General features: G+C 46.5%; 1 long non-coding RNA gene across 1 annotated transcript; it reads left to right on the top strand.

Moving 5' to 3' along the window:
• Positions 1-3,127: 3,127 nt before the first annotated feature.
• On the top strand, positions 3,128-14,582 carry LOC123645012. The gene is made up of 3 exons (XR_006737366.1): positions 3,128-3,142; positions 3,221-3,336; positions 14,500-14,582. It is a non-coding gene; the product is annotated as an uncharacterized LOC123645012 (long non-coding RNA).
• Positions 14,583-20,062: the final 5,480 nt, after the last annotated feature.

Here is a 20,062-nt window from a genome sequence, read left to right as displayed (position 1 = left end):
AAGAAATGGAAAAAACAGCTCAGAAGCAATGTGGGAAATCGCCAAGGGCCTGGGTAGCTTAGAAGCTAGGAAGCAGGGGGTGGTCTAGGTAGGGCCATCCCATGAATAGGACCTTAAACCCCAAATTTCCTGGAGCAGCCCTGAGAACATACACTGCACTGTCTTCCTGCTCCAGTGAACCCAGGTGGGGCTCAGCACAGCTCCTTGGCATATAGAATGCTAATACTTTGGACTTCACCGAGCTTTTAATCTAAGCATTTCAAAACACTTTGCAAGCAATTAAGGTTACAACACCCCTTTGTACGGTTGTTGCATGCACCAAATGGAGAGAAATATGGGTCAGGATTGGCTGGGATGACATGTGATGCCACAAATCCATAAATTTAATCTCTTCTAAGGTTGGAATAAATCTGGGGCAATTGCAACCAGTTAAATTACAGAAGGCCAGAATGAATGTGTTGAAAAGCTGATCACTTTGTTTTCCCTTGTGTCCTCAATATACTTGCCATCTGAGTAAATCGTTGAAGTAACCTCTCAACCATTTATTCATATCATACTTTCCAGCAGTTCCTCCTTCCTTTTTATATTCACAGCAATTGCATGAAATAGGCAAATCAAGTGTTTCCCCCATTTTATAGTTGAGAAAACTGAGGCTCAAGTATCTTTTAGTAGCCCCTTAGGAGTAAGCAACTCAGCTGGGATATGAACTTGGGTCTTTGGACTCCATGCCCAAGGTTGTTGCTATGTCTGCACACCATCACACAAAGTCTTCTGGTCAAAATAATGATGCAAGAAAGTGGTTCAAGACACGTACAAATACTGAGTCTTTAGCTTCACTAACATCTTCAAATGACCCAGCACATCAGTCATAAAGGTGGAAGCATTACCAAAGATGAAAGATCTATTATTCATTCAACAAACATTTACTGTACACCTACCATATGCCAGACACTGTGATAGACTCACTTCTATCTCACTGGATGGAAAGATACATGAACTCAGGGACTGTGACAGTCTTGTTCTCCCCTGGCTTCCTGGCACCCAGCATCGTGTCTGCCATAAGGAATGTGTCAAATGCCAACGTGGATGGATGGAAGGGTGATGGATGGATGGGTGGGTGGGTGCATGGATGGGTAGATGGATGGGTAGGTGGATGGGTGGATGGTAGATGGATGGATGAGTGAATGGATAGATGGATGGATGGATGAGTGAATGGATAGATGGATGGATGGGGTAGATGGATGGATGGGTGGATGGGTGAGTGGGTGGATGGTAGATGGATGAATGAGTGAATGGATAGATGAGTGGATAGGTGGATGAATATCCTCCAGCAGCTCAGAGCCTAATGGGCCTCTAAGTCAGAGAGCCAAGAACCCGGAAGTGGAAACCATGAGACTAGAGTCTAGCTCTGAACCTCTCCTGCTGTAGGACCTTGAACAAACAGTCTGCCTGGTTCTCATTTGTTCATCTCTAAACAGGAGTAATACTGTTCAATTTCTCTGGACCCTGCAGCTGCTATTCTGTGGAAACAGTCCCTATATGATCTTTGCCAGAGTGGCTATGGGAACAGCTCTGTGCTTCCTTTTAAAACTAGACACAGGCAGCACAATTGGGATCCTTGCCTAATTTCATTCTGGATGAGGAAAGTCATCGTAGCAATGAAGACTATGGAATTGGCTTTTCAACATGGCTTTGACTGGGAAAAGAAGGGCAAACTGTTAACCATTAGTTAACCACTGTCCCCACCCCCTTTCCAAAAAAAAGGAGCAGGATCCAATAACCAACCCCTGAGAACGGTCCACATCAGATTTCAGTTGATTCTTTAATGGTCTCAATTGCTGTGGACAAGTTAGTGGCTCCTGGAAGAGCGACACCTCAGTACTGCTAGATGTTTCCACCATGTATCTCAGCCACTCCCTGTTAGCTGGATGATTTGTCTCCATTTAGCAGATGTTGGTGCTAAGACTGAGGGGCTAAAGAGTTTGCCCAAGGTCACACAGCTAATGAATGGGCAGGTGACTAGATCTTTGCCCTTCTCCATCCTGTGCTTTCCATATTGGGTCTCACATCTTGGACCAGCAACACGATGCCTTCTTTCTGGAGCAGCCATTTTGCTGGAAGACTTTTTTGCCAAGGAGTGTACGGTGTGCTGGGTCAGTCCTGTCTATGGTCTGGGTATGGTTTCCACCAGTTGAGATCTATCAAGAGAGTGCTCGTGAGGTACTGAGAGCCACGTTGAGTGCTTCACATGAATTGTTACCAAGTGATTACCTCCCAGCAGCCCCCTGACGCAGTACTGGTATCATCCCCCTTTTGTAGCTGAAGAGACTGAGGCTCAGAGAGGGTAAGGGGTTTGCCTAAAGTTACACAGCACAATATTTATTTGCTAATTCACACACCCAAAGCCCTTAGCATGAAGGCTTAGTGCTCTTCTGTTTTTAGATCTGGGAAGGGACTTTATAAACAATTTAGTCATAAATGCAATGTGGTATCCTAGAACGGAAAGCGGTCATTAGTGGAAAAATGAGTGAAGTCTGAATAAAGTTTGGAGTTTAATTAACAATAATATACCAATGCTGGTTTCTTAGTAGTGACAAATGTACCACGGTAATGTAAAATGGTAGCATTAGAAGAAACTGAGTAAGGTACCTATGGGCTCTCTCTGTAGTATCTCTGCAACTTTCCTGTACATCTAAAGTTATTCTGAAGTAAAAAGTTTATTTGAAAAAAGATTTAGTTCACACTTCTGGAATTTTCAGTGAGGGGAAGCTATGACTGAGACCGGGGAAGTAACAGCCAAGCAGCTGCAAGCTACTCCTGACCTCCGGCCTCCTGGGTGCTGGCCCGTGTGTGGTGAGTGACCTTCTAGAACATGTCAGGAGCTGAGTGAGGTGGGTATGAGGGGTGCTTCTGTGGAATGTGTCAGAAACTCTTCTTGACACGGGACATGGCATTTTGGAAACTCTGTTTGTGGGTCTGACCCGTGGATCGGTGGGTACTAGGCCTGGCTCGGTGAGCGGTGGCTCGGTGAGCCAGTCTGGGGGCCGCGCACACACTCGTGAGCTGCAATGCCATGCCTCATTAGCCAGAAGGCAGCGGGAGCACGTCGGGGAAATGTCCCCGCCAGCCGGGCTTGGCAGAGGTTGGAAGAGGAAAGGATTTGGGGCTGGGGCTTTAGTGCGCTCCGAACAGATTTCTCATCCAAGCTCCACCCCAACAGGTCGTGTGGCCTGGGAGGCAAAGCCACCATGGAACCAGCTCCCTGCGTTTACCAGGAGGGCCCCGTTCTCTGTGGTGGGGCAGGTGCAGCCGTGGCTCTCAGGGCCCAGGAAGCAGGTTGGTCCACACTCCTCCCACGCTGTAGATGGGGAGCTAAGCCTGAGAGAAGGGGAAGAACAGCCGATGTGCAGCCAACGCTCGTCTCGTATTTGTAATTTTCTTTCTCAATAGCTGAGGTTTGCGCTGGGTCCTGAGTTCCTGCTGATTGGCATCTTTCTCACTTCCACACTGCCAGAGTGAACTGGTGGGGGACATCTCGCAGGCAGCGCCCCAACACTCAGTCTGTCTTACACACCCAGCTGCACAGCCTGTGCCTTTTAGGAGCACAGGAAAGAAATAACTAGAATTATAATGGTGAATTGAGCACTTACTGTTTGTCCGACCCTGCCTTAGGCACTTTGCAAGCCTGTCTCATTTGATTCTCGCGACAGCTCTTCAGGGAAGACATTCGTATCTGCCCCATTTTACAGGTGAGTGCATGAAGGCCCAGAGAGTCTGAATAACTTGCTCAAGGTCACACAGCTAGTGAATGGGGAACTGAACGCAGGAGTCTCGCTCTAATGAGTTTCCTAACCATGTGACCTGCTGTCCTGTTTTGGCATAGGTCTACCCTTTGTGTTATAGTTCCACAGTTAAAAGTCCTACCATGGTGGGCTATCTGGGTGGAGAACCTTCCCTCTTTTGGGGGGAACCACTGACACCTTGTGAAGCTGGAAGGACAGAGGAAAGAGCTTGAACTTTAGGGTTAGAGAGACTTGGTGTCACCCCCAGCTCTGTCTCTGCTAAGCAGCTGTGTGACCCAGACAAGTCATGTGACCTGTCCTTGCCTTGGGTGCAGTAATAACTGAGATGGCAGTAATAGCATCTCCCCACCATGGCTGTGGCCAAGAGGATTATGTGAAGAAATGCCTAGTCCAAGGTGCCACATTAGCAGGCCGGAAATTCAGACAAATCCCTTGGAAGTGGGAAGGACCCAGCTGGGAAGTCAGATCTAGCTGGATTTGAATCTGAGACTGGCTCCTTGTTGGCTCTGTGGCCTTCAGCAAGTTGCAACATGTCTCTGACCCATAATTTTTTCATCCATAAAATGGGAACATAATGAGCGCAGTGCAGGCCTTTGGGGCTCCCTCAAGGAGGGCAGGGATTTAAAAAAACCAATGCAGGCCAGGCGCAGTGGCTCACGTCTGTAATCCTAGCACTTTGGGAGGCTGAGGCAGGTGGATCGCTCAAGGTCAGGAGTTCGAGACCAGCCTGAGCAAGAGTGAGACCCTGTCTCTACCAAAAATAGAAAGAAATTATGTGGCCAACTAAAAATATATATAGAAAAATAAATTAGCCAAGCATGGTGGCATATGCCTGTAGTCCCAGCTACCCGGGAGGCTGACGCAGTAGGATCCTTTAAGCCAAGGAGTTTGAGGTTGCTGTGAGCTAGGCTGACGCCATGGCACTCACTCTAGCCTGGGCAACAAAGCAAGACTCTGTCTCAAAAAAAAAACCCAAAATAACAAAAAAACAATGCATCGCCAGTTTCTGCAGAGGCAGGGCTAGCCTGGTCCCAGCCAGCAGAGTGGCAAAATGGTTAAGTGAGAGGCCTAGAGTTACAGGGGCCCAAAGTTTGAAGTGTGGCTCTAGCACTTACCTGCCAAGGAAACTAACCCACCCTATACTCAGTTCCCTTATCTGTGAAACGGGTGGTAAGAATCCCAGCTCTTGAGATTGTTGTACAGTTTAAATAAGATCATGCTTATACGATATTTCCTTCATGCCTGACATGTACGAAGTGCTCAATGAATGTTGGCTATCAAGAACTGGGGTCAAAGAAGGTCAAAACCCATAAGTCAATCCATTAAAAGTGTGCTAAATACAGTGCTTCTCGCAAGTGGAGGTAGCGGGTCTGGTTAAGTTGCAGACTCTGTTCATCAGGGCTGGAGTGGGGCCTGAGACTCTGCATTTCCAGTGATTTCCTGGGGGAGGCTAATGCTGCCAGCCTGTGGACCATACCTAGAACAGCACAGGTTGAAACCCATTTCCAAACAGAGACCTGTTAAGCCGCAGTTACAATGAGCTAATTCCTGAAAATGGGTATATTTTGGGTAAATCCAAGAGGAAAGGAGTAGAGAGGAGCAGGCATTATTGAGTAGCTGCTTGGCATGGGTAGGGTTGAATGAATTATCTCCTGAAAACTTTACGGACTCCCTGAGGGATGTTATCATCTCCCTTGTGCAGATGGGGAACCAAGACTTATATGTTAAGTGACTTGCTCAAGGTCACAGGGCTATACAGGGTGGGGCTGGGATGTGGACTTGGGTCTCCGTGCCTCTAATCCCATCACCTTCCTCTGTACCTTGGAGGCAGTGACAGGAGCCTGAAAACACAGCTGAGACAACGCTAAGAAACCCACCTCCTCTCCTGGGACCTCAGCTCCCCTGTTAGCAAAATGGGTGGCCTGGGTGTAAATGACCTCCCAGCTCCCTCCCCCACTCCTGCTGGAAGAGTCCTCTTACTCAGCGTTCACTTGGCTGTCTCCCCGCTCTGCCTCCTAATTTGGTGCTGCTGCTTCTGGTTGCAGATGGATCAATTTCACCCTGTCAAGTCAGGGACACCAGCAGAACTTCTGGGCACATTCATCTTCTCCACAGCAGATGAAATGGTGTAGGGGTGACCAGAATAAACTCAGTACCTGGGCCAGATAGAACATTCTTCCACACTCCAGAAATGAGCCCTTCGGCGTCTCTGCAGGTAGAGAATGCCACTTGGGTCAACTCAAAGTCACGTGGGATCCAGTTTTACCTGCAGCTGGGTCTTGGAGCCTCAACCCCACAGGGCTTGAGTGCTAAAGGGATTGGTTTGAAGGTGGAGAGGCAGGCAGACAGGCCTACGTTTCTCAGGTGGGCTCGCACACACCTCATGGGCTCCTAGGCCAGAGGGCAGGATTTCTAACTGGATTCAAATTCCAGCTCTGGCATTCTCTAGTGTGTGACCTTTGGCAAGTTATTTAATTGTCCTGGGCCTCAGTTTTCTTGTCTGTAAAATGGGGCTAATGACAGTAATTGTCTTGTGGGGTTGCAGTGAGAATTAAATGAGATAATACATGAAAAGCCCTTAGAACAGTGCCTGGCACGTGGTAAGCACTATACATGCAGGCCATTCCACAAGAGTGAAATCCATTGCACTTACCTGTTTTGCTTATTGTTGGACACCTAGTACCTAGGACAGTGCTCAGTGTGTAGTAAATACAGATATTTGTGCAATGATGACATCGGGAAGGTTCCAGGATGGTGGCTTTCAGATTGTGTGTGTTCCAGGGAACCCTAGGGTGCCTGGAGCCCCTGGATGGTGGGATGGGGGGAGTGTGTGAGAAACACTTGAGGAGGAGTCAGCATCATCCTGCTCCCTTCCCCTGCCCACCACGGCCTCTCTGATTTATATGCTTTACATGTGGTTTTCTGGGTCAAATTTTATTGGCAGGAAGATTTTTTATAGCTGAACAATGATTTGTAGTTTGAAAATCACTGATATCCAAAATCTGGTCCCTGGACCACCTACATTAGACCACCCTGGGTGAAGGTTAAGAATGCTGAAACCCTGACCCCACCCACGAGCTACTGAATATGACTTTCTGGGGAAGAAGCATGCAGTTTTAATCAATTGCACAAGGGATTCCATTTATACTAACATTTGAAAAACACGCATCTAATCATTTTACCAGAGGGGAAATTGAGGTCTTATTAAGCGATGTGACTGGCTCAGGGTCTCCTGGGGGCATGTTGGAAGGGCTGAGAGTAAAAGTTTCTTTTTTTCCCCCCCAGGCGCCTATGACATTGATCCTGGGCTCAAGTGATCCTCCTGCTTCAGTCTGCACAGTAGCTGGGATTTCAGGTGCTTGCTACTGTGCCTGGCTTGAGGGCACACCAGTGCTTAATTCCTACACCAGTGCTCCTTCCACACTGCAGCTTCTGTGACTCTAAAACAGGTGTCCTAGTTCGTTCAAGCCACTCTAACAAAATACCACAGGCTTATGAACAACGGGCATCTATTTCTCACAGTCTGGAAGCTGGGAAGTCCAAGATCAAAGCACTGGCAGATTCGGTGTCAGTGAGGACCCACTTCCTGGTTAATAAACAGCTCCTTCCTGCTGTGTCTTTCCGTGGTGGAGGGAGTGGGGGAGCTCTCTGAGACCTATTTCGTAAGGGCACGAGTCTTATCCATGAGGGCTCCAACCTCACGACCTACTCACCTCCCAAAGGCCTCGCCTCCAAACACCATCACACTGGGGATTAGATTTTTAACATAGGAATTTTGGGGGCGCATAAACATTCAGTCTATACCAGCAGACAAGAGCTTTGCAGAGACCCCACCAGGTTATGAGAGGTGGTGCTCGGAGGTAGACAGGGGCCAGGTCACCATGACATTTTCCTTGTGGCATCTTTCTGCCTCTCAGAGCTTGGGCTTTGTTCACACATGCCGCGTGGTAGGCACTCAGTGGGTGCTGGTGGGATAAAAGAAGTGGTAAATGAATGAATGGCATTCTTGCGGAGAGATACAAACAAACAAGATGCAGTGTAATGGCAGGTAGCACTACGCACCATGAGGAAATACAACCAGGTCAGACAGAGATAGGTTGGGGGGGACTATTTTAGATGGAAAGGGGGAGGCCTTCTGTTCCTCGGAGGTGGCATTTGAGTAGAGACCTGAGGAACATGAGAGACAGAGTCATCTGGGGGAAGAACACTGCAGGTAAAGGGAACAGCAAGTGCAAAGCCCTGGGCGTGGAAAGTGCTTGGTGTGTGTGAGGAAATGCAAGGATTGTTTAAAGCTTAAATGAGACAATGTGGGTAAATTTTGGGGGGCTGTGCCTGATACACATTGGCCATTATTATTAATGGTGTCATTGTATCCTCATGATGAGGACATTTTATTCTATTTTATGTTACCTTAAAAGTCATATTTACTGAGGCATAATTTCACTATAATAAAATTCACACTTACGGAGTATACAGGTGAATAAGATTTGACAAAGGTATCTGCTTGTATAAGTCCCATCATAATTATGATATAGAATGTTCCCATCACCACAAAAAATTCTCTTGTGCCCATTTGTAATCAATCTCCTCCCTTCCCAATAGCCTCTAGCAATCACTGATGTGATTTCTGTCTCTGGAGTTTTAGAATCATGCATTGTGCAATCTTTTCTGCCTGCCTTCTTTCACTTAATATGGTGTTTTCAAGATTCATCTATGCTGTTGTGTGTACAGTAGTTTGGTCTTTTTTACTTCCGGGTAATAGTCCATTGTGTAGAGGCACCACACATTGTTTATCCTGTCACCAGGTGAAAGTCATTTGGATGTTTCTAACTGGGAGTTATTATAAAGATTCAACAAACATGTGTCTATAAGTCTGTGTGTGGACATATATTTTCATTTCTCTTGTGTAAATGAGATTGGGTAAGTGGGATTACTGGGTCATATGTTTAACTTGATAAAAAACCACTGAATTGTTTTCTGGGGTGGCTGCACCATTTTGCATTCCCATGAGCAATGTATGAGAACTCCAATTGCTTCATATCCTCACCAACACTCAGTATTGTCAGATTTATTTAGTTATTTAATCACATTTTAGCTGTTCTAGTGTATGTGTAGTGGTATCTCATTGTGGTCTAATTTTTATTTCCCTAATGACTAATGAGGTTGAGCATCTTTTCAAATGTTTACTTGCCATCCTCCTCTCTTCTTTGGTCAAATATCTGCTCAAGTATTTTGCCTATTTTTAAGTTGGGCTGTTTGTTTTCTTATTGAGTTGCAGGAGTTCTTTCTACATTCCAGATGCAAGTTCTTTGTTCAATATTTTTTGCAAATAGTTCCTTCCAGTCTATAGCTGGTCGTTTCATGGTCTTAAAAAGTATCCTTTAAGAGGTGGAGGTTTACATTTTTATTAACTTCAATTTACCAATTTTTTCCTTTTATATATTTTCTATTCTAAGAAATTTTACCTAATCCAAGGTTACAAAATCTTACTCTATATTTATTTTGTTCAAAAGTTTTGTAATTTTTGGTTTTACCCTTAGGTCAATAATCTATTTTGAGTTAATTTTTATATATGATGTGAAGTAAGGGTTGAGATTTTTTTTTGTATATTGATTTCCTAATTGTTCCAGCACCATTTGTTGAAAGATGTGCTTTGCAGATAGCAAAACAGAAAGATATAAGACTTTGTCCAGGTTTGGTGTAGGCTGGAATTTCTAGTGTAACATGCGTGTTGGCAGAGAAGGGGTGGAGGCACAGATTGGGGGAGTCCATGTGACACATGGGGCTCCAAGTGACCTACCAAGGAGACCTCATGGTAATGAGCAGCGAGTAACTCCGCGATGACACCACCAGCCCCAAAGCAGGGTGCAGGCTAGCCGGGGAGGTGCCTGCCGTGGTGTTTCTCTTGGTGTTCTCAGAGATTTGTACTCGGCTTGCGTAAGCTGCAGATTAGGAAAGCATTAGGTAACGAGAGGGTGGCCGGAGCGTATTACACACCAGCCTGGCACGGCGCCACGGAATGTGGCCTGCGGGGATGGCCTTGCCTAGCAAGTCAAATATAGCTTGATCCAGGGCAGAGACGGCTTCCTCTCTCCCCCCTGCAGCCAGCACGGAGCTTTTGCTGGTCCCTGGCGCCAGAAAAATAGGGTCTCTGGAGCCTTGTTGGGTGTCTCACAGCCTCCAGAGGTGGAAGTGGGAGAGGAAGCCTGGAGCCCCGGGAGCTGCCTAATTCATTCCACTTTAAGAAGGCGGCATATTGTAGAGGCTTCGCCCAGAGGAAAGTCAGCAACAAATAAGTTCATCCTAGCTCTGCTGCCCACATTGCCTGCACCGCCCACTAGGACCACTTAGATGTTGAGCCTCACTGCCCTGACCCAGGGACCAAGGAGGGACCTCCAGGACCTCCATGTGATCCCTGCTGTCTAAGTGCTTACACTGAAACCGTGGAAGGTGTGAATCTGAGGCGTATGGAAGGTGGAAAGGAAAGGAACCTTCGCTAAGGGCTTCTGTCGTGTCAGACACTCGGTCAGCAGTCTCCAGATATTAATATTATCAGATCTATTCCCGGCAACTCCGCGAGAGTGGGATGGTCCTCCCTATTCCTAATGTGGAAACTGGGGCTCAGAGAGGTTAAGTAACTAAGCCACGGTTGCGCAGCTAGTAAGTGTTGGAGCCAGAATGTGAACTCAAGATTGTCAGAGTCCAGACCCTGTGAACTCCCACTAATCATGTTGCCGTACTATATGCCAAGAGCTGTGTTGGAGGCTGTGGGGGTCCCAGAGGGAGATGAGCAATGGTGTTTAACCGCAAACCTTTGCTGTCTGACGAGGGGCAAACAGAAATAACTTATGATACTGAGATAATTCAGACAGTGCAATGAGTCTCCAGGGGGTCGGGGAGTTGGCATCCAGGAAGATGTTGAAGGACAGAGGCCTGTACCCTGCAGATGTGGGGGCTGAGGAAGTGGGTCGTGGGGGGTGGGAACACCCCGAGTGAAGGTTCAGTGGTGGGGATAATAGAAACAGTAAACCCAGCTATCAGTCTACACCCAGCTCTGCAAACATTAACTCATTTAATCCTTACAACAGCCCAGGAGGCACATCTTATTATTATCATTATTTTACAAAGGCCCAGAGAGGTCAAATAAACTGCTTGTGGTCACACAGCTGGTACATGATGGTGCCGGGTGTTAAACCCAGGCTCTAGAGAGGAAGTGGAGTCAGCCAGGCATGTTATGTTTGCGGGGGCAGCAGGGTGGAGGGTCAGATTGAAAAGGTAGGTTGAGGCTAGCTTAAAAGAGAGCTTGCAGGGCAGACCGAGGAGCCTGGTCCTTGTCCTGTGGCCTTTGTGAGCTCTGGGAGGTTTCGGGGCAGGAGAGTGATGTCAGCAGATCCAGGTTTAGGCGGTTGGAAGGGTGGGGGATGCAGGAGGGGGGGGCAAGATTGTAGCTGGGAGATGGGGTAGGAGGCCACTGTGCTTACCCCACAGGGCACTGATGGTGACAGCCTGTTCCAGGGCAGGGCAGTGGTAGAGACTTGCCCAGCCACAGGCTCCGGGCTTGCATGTGCAGGTGTTCAATCAGTGCCAGATGAGCTCAAACCACACCGAGGAGCAGTATGGCATTAAAGGTCACGGAGTGTGGCGTTCACTGCAAATGCCGGCAGAGCCCCAGAGATCAGAACCCAGTGGGCTGGGCTGGCTGAAGGCAGCTCCAGGGCACAGGAGGGAGCTGGGCCCTGCCCGCAGGTTGGGGCACATGGAAGGAGGAAGCCGTGCACGAGGGCTGTGTAGAGGAGAGAATGTGGCCGGAGGCTGGAGGCTGAATCTGCAGGGGCTGACATGCATGTGGGGTCTCCTCTGGGATTTTCCTGCGAGATGATGATAGCAGGGACCCTACTCCTTCCCTAGGTTGAAAAAGAAGCTTGGCTAAAAAGGCAAGGCCTACTTTTTCTAGAGGAGAGCACTCGCCTCCCTGTACAACCTGCTTCACACAACATCTTGCACTCGGGACTCTCAAATGTCTATCTCCAGCCTAGATCTTACTCCCCAGCTCCAGACCTATAAAGCCAACACCACCTGGGTTTGCATCACCTCCACCTGGATGACAGCTGTCTCAGCTCAGACTCAAAGAGCCCGAAGCTGAAGGCATGGTCATCAAACCAAATGCTTCTCAGGTTTTCAATGGTCCTATGTTGGTGAGACACAGACATCAGCCCAGCTCAACACAAAAACCTGGGAGTAATTTTAGATTCTTCTTTTTCCATCATCCCTTGTATTCAGTGTTCATTAAGTCCCATTTTTCTGCTTTCTAGTTATCTCTGATATTGACCATTCAATAAATATTAATGTTTATTGGTCACTCAATAAGTATTTCTGAGAACTCACTATATGCCAGAAAATGAATGTATAGCCATGAATAAAACAGATAGAAATCTGTGTCCCAGGCCACTGAAGTTCCAGTGGCCACCTTCTCTTCATTCCCCCTGCCGTTCCCTGGCTCGGGCCTTCCTTAGGTTCTGACTGAGCTTTGGCAACATTCTCGTTGAACTTCTTGCCTCTGAACTTGACTCCCTAGAAGCTCCTCTCTACCCTTCTAAATGCAAATCTGATTATGCCACTCCCCTGCTAAATCCAATAATGGCTCCCCATTGCCCATAAGAAGAAAGTTAGACTCTTTACCATGACATACTGTGTCCACATACTGTGTCCATGATGGTTCACGGTCCCTACAAACTTCTCAGCTTCCCAAGTATGAGGCCTACCCTCAATGACTTGGTATTCCTTAACCATCTATCTGTTCTCTCTTGTCTCCACGACTTTGTACACATTGCTCCCTTTATGGAGTGTATCTGGAAAACTTCTACTCATGTTCCAAGGCTCAGACCAAATGTCCTCTCCACGTAGAAGCCTTCTCTGATATCTCCAGGCAGAGTTAAGGGTCTCCTCTGTGTGTCTGTAGATTCCTGCTCATTTTTATTTTCCAATGCTTTGCACACTGAAATTGCTGCTGGGCTGAGAGTCCTTGGAGAGCAGGGACTGAACTCTGTGGCTGATCCCTGGAGTACCTGGGGTACTGGGGGTACCTGGGGGTGCTTTACACATAGTGCGTATTCCGATCATGTTTGTTGAATGAATGAAGCCATGACATAGAACACTGTGTTCTAGCCAGCAAGCAGGATTGGGGCGGGGGAGGGGAGATAATCTGTGGTAGGTGGTGGGAGAATTGTGGGTGAGGAAGGCAGGTTGATACAGAGACAGAGCCCATAACGGTAAGAAGTCATGCGGTATTGGGGAGAGAGCAGTGGATTCAGATTCTCAAGCCCTGACTCTTCCTCTTCCTAGCTTCATACCCTTGGGCAAGTCACTTTACTTGGTCCTTTTGAAAAATTATGGTAAAAATATACATGGCATAAAATTTACTATCTTAACCATTTTTAAGTGTAGCAGTTCAGTGGCGTTAAGTACATCCACATTATTATGCAACCATCACCACCAACTACCTCCAGAACTTTCTTCATCTTCCCAAACTAAAACTCTACATCCATTAAACACTAACTCCCCTAGTCCCCTCCCTCCAGCCCCAGCCAACTACTGTTTTACTTTCTGTCTCTATGAATTTGACTACTCTAGAGCCTCACGTAAGTGGAATCATGCAGTATTTGTCCTTTTGTGATGGTCTTCTTTCACTTAGCAGAATGTCCTCAAGGTTCATCCATGTTGTAGCATGTGTCAGACTCGCCTTCCTTTTGAAGACTGAATAATACTCTGTTGTGTGGATATACCATATTTTGATTATCCATTCTTTCATTGTGGGACCCTTGGGTTGTTTCCGCCTTTTAGCTATTGTGAATAGTGCTGCTACGAACATGGATGTACAAATATCTTTTTGCCTTCACTTTCAGTTCTTTGTATATATGCCCAGAAGTGGAACTGCTGGGCCATATGGTTATTTTATGTTTAATTTTTTGAGGAATCGACATACTGCTTTCCACAGTGGCTGCACCATTTAAATTCCCACCAGCGGTGGACTGGATTCCAATGTCAACTTCACTATCTTGGGGATGCTACTAGCTGTCTGCCTCATCAGGTCCACAGGGATGTTCTGAAGGCCAAATAAAACCATGCTTGTACAGCACTTGGTGAATTATTGCTCTTGAGTCCACATACAAATGGGGCTTGGTCCCCCGGGGGGTGGCTGACACCTGCGGGAGTTTCTTCCTGCCAGCAGATACACTATCTTCTGGTAACCTGGCATGGGATTGCTTGCCCCCGGAAGGCAGTAGGCTCACTCCCTTTTCTACAGGAGATATGACTGGAGGAGGACTTTCCACCTTGGGGTGGAGTAAGCTAGATGCTCCAGGCCAAATTAAAGAACTCTCTCTCTTGCTCAGTGCACCAAAGCTCGAGAGCACTGTGCCGGGCACAGGGTGTGGCTGTGACTAGTGCCCAGTCCTTGCCTTCTGGAGGCTCTCAGTTTAGCAGCAGATGCAGCCCAGTTGTGCTAGAGTATGACTATCTACCAAACTTCTTACTCCCCCCTTTACGAGGATCACACAGCCTTGCCATGTTCAACACAGGTGTGGTCATTGAACTTGCTTTGAACAATGAAATGTGAGCAGAATGAATATGTATTACTTCTGGGTGGGGCAGAACCTTCCTTATAACATTTTCCTTTTCCCTGTCTCATGGCATCCAGCAATGCCCCAGAAACAGGCTGCACTGTCCAGTTGGGCTCCAGAGTGACCATGACGTGGTGAACAGAGCAGCAGCCAACCTGTGAGGGACATGGAAGGTGAGTGAGAAGTTAAATCTTTGCTGTTTGAATTGGGGGCTGTTTGTTACTGTGGCATAACCTAGCCCATTCTGACAAATACACCAGCAAACAGGTTGCCATAGCCACGAGGAAAGAGCTGGAAAAGAAATGAATAGTGTTCTGTGGGAACACAGAGAGGATTGAAGAGAATAGAGATTAACCCCATAGGGAGAGTTCTCTAACACTTTTTACTTTTAATCTTGAACTTATTTACTCCTTCCAGTGAATGAGGTAGGAATTTTTATCCTCAGTTTTCAGGTAAGGAACTTTCAGCTCAGAGATTTTAAATTTCTCAGTGTCATCCAGCTTGTCATGAATGGAGCTGGTATTCAAATGTCGGTCTTCCTGATAACTGCCCCCTCGCTTTTCTTTAAAAAAATTGTATTAATAATAGCTAACACTTACATAGCACTTGTTACGTACAAGAGCCTGATAATACTCTAAGAGCATGAATGAACTAATTTGACCCTTCCATCAAGCTGATGAGGTAGATATATTATTATCCTTCCTTTTACAGATGAGGAAACTGAGACCAAGTGACTTGCCCCACATCACACAGCTGGCGCTGGAAGCCCAGAAGTCTGGCTCCAGAGTCCTTGCTGTTAACCACTGCACTTACTCTGTCTGGTTCTTCCAGGCTCAGGGAGGAGACACAGGAGCACCCAGAGAAGTCCTCCCTCTGTGTGCTTTGCTTGGGTGATCTTGCCAACACCCATGGCTTCACCCATTGTGCATCAATGTCCACATCTTCAACACAAATCTTCCACTTCCCATTAAACTTCTGTACCCGGATGTCTGGTGGACATCACAAACAACTTCCAGTCCTCAGTCGGTCATCGTCAGACTGCAATCCACAAACTTCCAAGTGATCCTCTTGCTGGAAATCTCACCATGTCTTCCCAGCATCTTCCCATAGCACAGGCACCCTGGCTGTTTCTTCTCCTGTCTATTTCTCCAGCCTCATCTTCCTCCCCTTCCTTTTGCTATCTCCCTTTCTAGAACATCCTTCTCTCATCCAAGTACTAACCAGGCCAGAACTGCTTAGCTTCTGAGATCAAATATATTGGGAGCGTTCAGGGTGGTATGGCCATTAGAACATCCTTCTCTGACTGACTAGTGCCCACTGTCCTTTAAGACTGAGGTCAATAGCAGCTCTATTCATGACAGCCCTAGACTGGAAACAACCCAGATGTTCATCAACCGGTGAATGGATAAACCAGCTGCGGTACATCCATGGAGTGGACCAAAAGGAACACACTGATACACACAACAACATGGGTGAATCTCAAAAGCATTAGGCTAAATGAAAGAAACCAGAAATAAAAGACTATATACTGTATGATTCCAGAAAGTTCTAGGAAAGGCAAAACCTTAACAATAGATAACAGATCAATGGTTTCCAGGGGTTGGGGAATGGGTGGAGGGGATTAAGTGCAAAGGTGCACAAAGGAAATTTTGGGGGTGATAAAAATATTCTATACTATGATTGTGGTGGTGTTTACATAGGTGTATACATTTGTCAAACTCATAGAATTTAAAATGTGTGCTTAAAACTGATGCATTTTAGTTTTGTAAATGATACTTCAATAAAGTTGATTTTTTTAAAAAAGGCTTTGTTCAGGGGTTAGGGCTCTGGGAAGCCTTGCAGGCCCCTTATCTCTGCCTTAGCACTCCACACACTGTATTTTCATGGTCTGATTTCTGGTTTGTGTCTAGCACTAGACTTTGAGCTCCCTGAGCCTCTTTTCTCACCTAGCACAGTGGCTAGAACTCCCTGGATATTCAGCGAGTATTTGCCGAACAAAGAGTTATTAATGACTTGCCAAAGTAATGGTGCTGCCTTAAGAAATCTTTCCTTGCCTTTAGGACAAAATTCAACCTCCCAATTACTTGGGCTGGAAAACATTTTGGGCCAGAATACTACCGGCTGGATGGAACCTCAGTGAACAATCTCTGTGATCCAAAGAAACGTCAAACCAGAGGGTGTGGATGGCCCCTGACCACCCATCCCTGTTCCTGGTGGGTTCTCTGAGCAGAGGGTCTCTGGGTCACTGTCACCTCCATGTCCCCTTACTGTCTCAGCTGTCATATTGTGCATCCCAGAACATAAACATAAGCCCCAGGAGGGGCTTTTTCTCATTGATATTTCTCTAGTGCCTAGCACAGTGCTTGGTACACAATAAAATCACAGTAATTTTTTTTTACATGAGCAGATTGTCAAGTATGAATGCCTGGAATGACTCAGCCTCAAGCCATCCTCCCACCACAGCCTCCTTACTAGCTGGTACTGCAGGTGCACACCGCTGTGCCCAGCATTTTTATTTCTGAAATGATGAAATGGAGGGCAGCCCCGGCACAAACCATTTCCCCACCCCAGCTCCAGGTGTTTGTAACCCCAAGTGGTGGTCTGGCACTTGGGGGCGGGGGCAGGTAGGAAAGAAACACAAGAGAGGGGAAATCTCTGATGTGTTAAAGTCTGGTGACTGGGTCTTTTTTTTGGTGGGAGGATAAGTGGCGAAAAGGTTACCAATATTTTGGTGAATGCTCTGTAGCCCTTTATTTAACACACACACACAAAACTTAAGAACAGCTTTGGATTTACAGAAAAATTGCAAAGACTGTAAGAGGGTTCTCGTATGCTCTGTACTCAGTTTCCCCTGTTAATGACATCTTACATTAGCACGGTGCATTTGCTACAATTAATGAACAAATAGTGGCACATAATTACTAACTAAAGTCCATAGTTTGTTTAGATTTCCTTAGTTTTTACCTGATGTCCTTCTCCTGTTCCAGGATCCTATCGGGGATCCCACATTGCATGTAGTCCTCATGTTCCTGGGGCTCCTCGGGGCTGTGACAGTATCTCAGACTTTTCTTGTTTGTGAAGACCTGTTGCAGGGGGCCCAGGTCAAGTATTTAGTACAATATCTCTCAGCTTGGACTTGTCTGATGTCCTTCTCATGATTAGGCTTGGGGTCGTGGAGTTTGGGGAGGAAGACCCTGAAGGTAAAGAGCTACACTTATTTTTCGGATCTAAATGCCAGTTTGTTAGTTTAGATGAAAACATGCTGTGGTTGACGTTATGTGCTTGCGAAATTGCCATACTGATAAGGGATAAGAGTGCTTAAGCCCCAAATGCAAAACATAACGAAACAAAGTCACACAAATCCTCCACTTACCCCCCCAATAAAAAATGTTTTCTGCTCCTGACTTCATTTTTCCTCCCAAACCAACGATACTGCGATTTCTGGATATGGGTAGCTCTTTCTAAACTGAATAAAACTGACTCAGAAGGAGCTGGGAAGCAGCTGCACACCCAGCCCTCCCGGGCCAACCCCTCTCTGCTTCTGTGCTTTATTCCCAAGCAAACCCTAGGATCCGAAGGCAGGAAAATGATTCTGTTCTTAAGGGTCTACCCAACCAGGGAGCTCGGCCCTCTCTTTCTCTCACACATTAAGTCCCTGCTGTGTTCCTGGAGCCATCCCAGGGCTGAAAAGACGACTGAGGCAGGGCTCCTGTCTGCAAAGCACTGGGATCTGGAAGGAGAGACATGATGTATGAGTGCTGCCACACGTCACAGATGTTGGACAGGTGGATGTGTACGTGGGACTGTGTGGCCCAAAGGAGGAGGGAAGGTCAATCTTCCGGGTTTGCAGGAAGCTTGCCAGTCGAATGTAATTGGGCAGTATAGGATGCCAACAAAATAAGCAGATTAATGAGCAGGGTGAGACCCACCTGTCAGGGGACAATAAAAGCAGGATTTGACATGGACTATCTTTTCCCAGATACCATCCACCTTTGGGTGAATGAGAGATGACTTTTCTCTTCCAAGTTCTGCCTGTGTGATGGCAAATGGTATTCTTTGTGCCCAAACTCAACCGTAGGAGGGAGCCTGGCTGATCCAGAGGTTGTGCCGTGGTATACCAAGTCCTAATCCTTAAATCCCTGGCTCTCTTCCACATAGCTCATGTCAAACCAATCCCTAGGAGTGGGCAAGACAGTGCCTTGCAAACCGCTCTGAATCTTGAGCCAGGTTTGGGTTCAACTTAATATTAATGAAAATTGCCTCTATTTGAGGGCATATACAAAGTTCCTGTGTAAGTGCCATATGTGCATTGTCTCATCCAGTCTTCAAGACAGTATGAGACAATGGTGGTCCTAATGAGAGATACTAATTATCGAGCATTTGTTATGTGCCAGGGTTGTTTAAGAGCTTGACGTGGATTAGATTACCACCCTTAATATCATAACGACCCTGTAAGAGCATAAACCTTAAGCATAGAGCTTGATCAGTTTTTACCTATGTGCACTCACGTAACCACCACCTAGATTAAGATGTAGAACAGTCCCTCCAGCCTCTCTTGTGTCCCCTCCTGGTCATTAACCATCCTACCACCAAAGGTAACCATTATTTTGACTTCTAGCACTGCTGATGAGTTTGGCCACTTTATTTTATTTTATGTATGTGTGTGTATATATATATTTATATATATACATTTTTTAGACACAAGGTCCCACTATGTTGCCCAGGCTAACCTCAAGCTCCTGGGCTGAAGTGATTCTCCCAACTCAGCTTCCAGAGTAGCTGGGACTATCAGTATGCACCACCATGCCTGGCTTTTTAAAAAATTTAATTGTTTAAAAAAATTTGGTTCACTTTAAAAATGAATAAATAAATAAATTATTTAAAAAATGAAGGTGAAATTCACATGACAAAATTAACCATTTTAAAGTAAACAATCTAGTGGGATTTAATACGTTCACAATATTGTACAACTCCCACCTCTATGTGGTTTGGAAAACATGTTCATCACCCCAAAAGGAAACCCCATAACCATTACACAGTTCGTCTGTTTTTGAACGTCAAATAAATGAATCACGCAGTGTGTGCCCTTCTGGGTCTGACTTCTTTCTGTCCACAAATGTCTGTGAGAATCACCCATGTTGTGTGTGTGGTGGGTACCAATAGTAACCTCATTTTATAGATAAGGAAGCCAAGGCACAGAGTGGTTAAGTAACCTGCCCAGGATCACCCAGCCAAGATGTACTATGATCCCTGGCAGGGTGGCCCTCAAGCCTGGTGCATCATGCTGCAGAGGAGGAAACAAACTCTGGGGAGGGCAGTAACAAGCTAAGGGTTACCAGCCCCAGTTTCAATGCAGATTCCTTTGACTGCAAGCTCGAGCTGTTAACGGCAGGCCTGTTTTCCCCTTGGCTGTGTGTCCTGGGGACTCTTTCTGGGCCTTAGTTTCCAAGTCTCAGTAAAACCTTCTGACCTTTCCTTGCTGGGCTGTGGGAGGCTTGGTTGAGAGGCTTGTAAACCTCAGGGTGCCACATGAACACAGTCACTAGGATTTAAATGACTTTACAATGTCGGGGTTCACTGGGAACTTGGCAGGAGCCGAGCAGACCCCTGAGGAGAGCTGGCACTACGTCAAGCGGCCAG

Source organism: Lemur catta, chromosome 9 (assembly GCF_020740605.2).
Source record: "Lemur catta isolate mLemCat1 chromosome 9, mLemCat1.pri, whole genome shotgun sequence".
In the NCBI taxonomy this organism is placed as follows: Eukaryota; Metazoa; Chordata; class Mammalia; order Primates; family Lemuridae; genus Lemur; species Lemur catta.
This window is presented reverse-complemented; position numbering and strand designations above follow the sequence as displayed.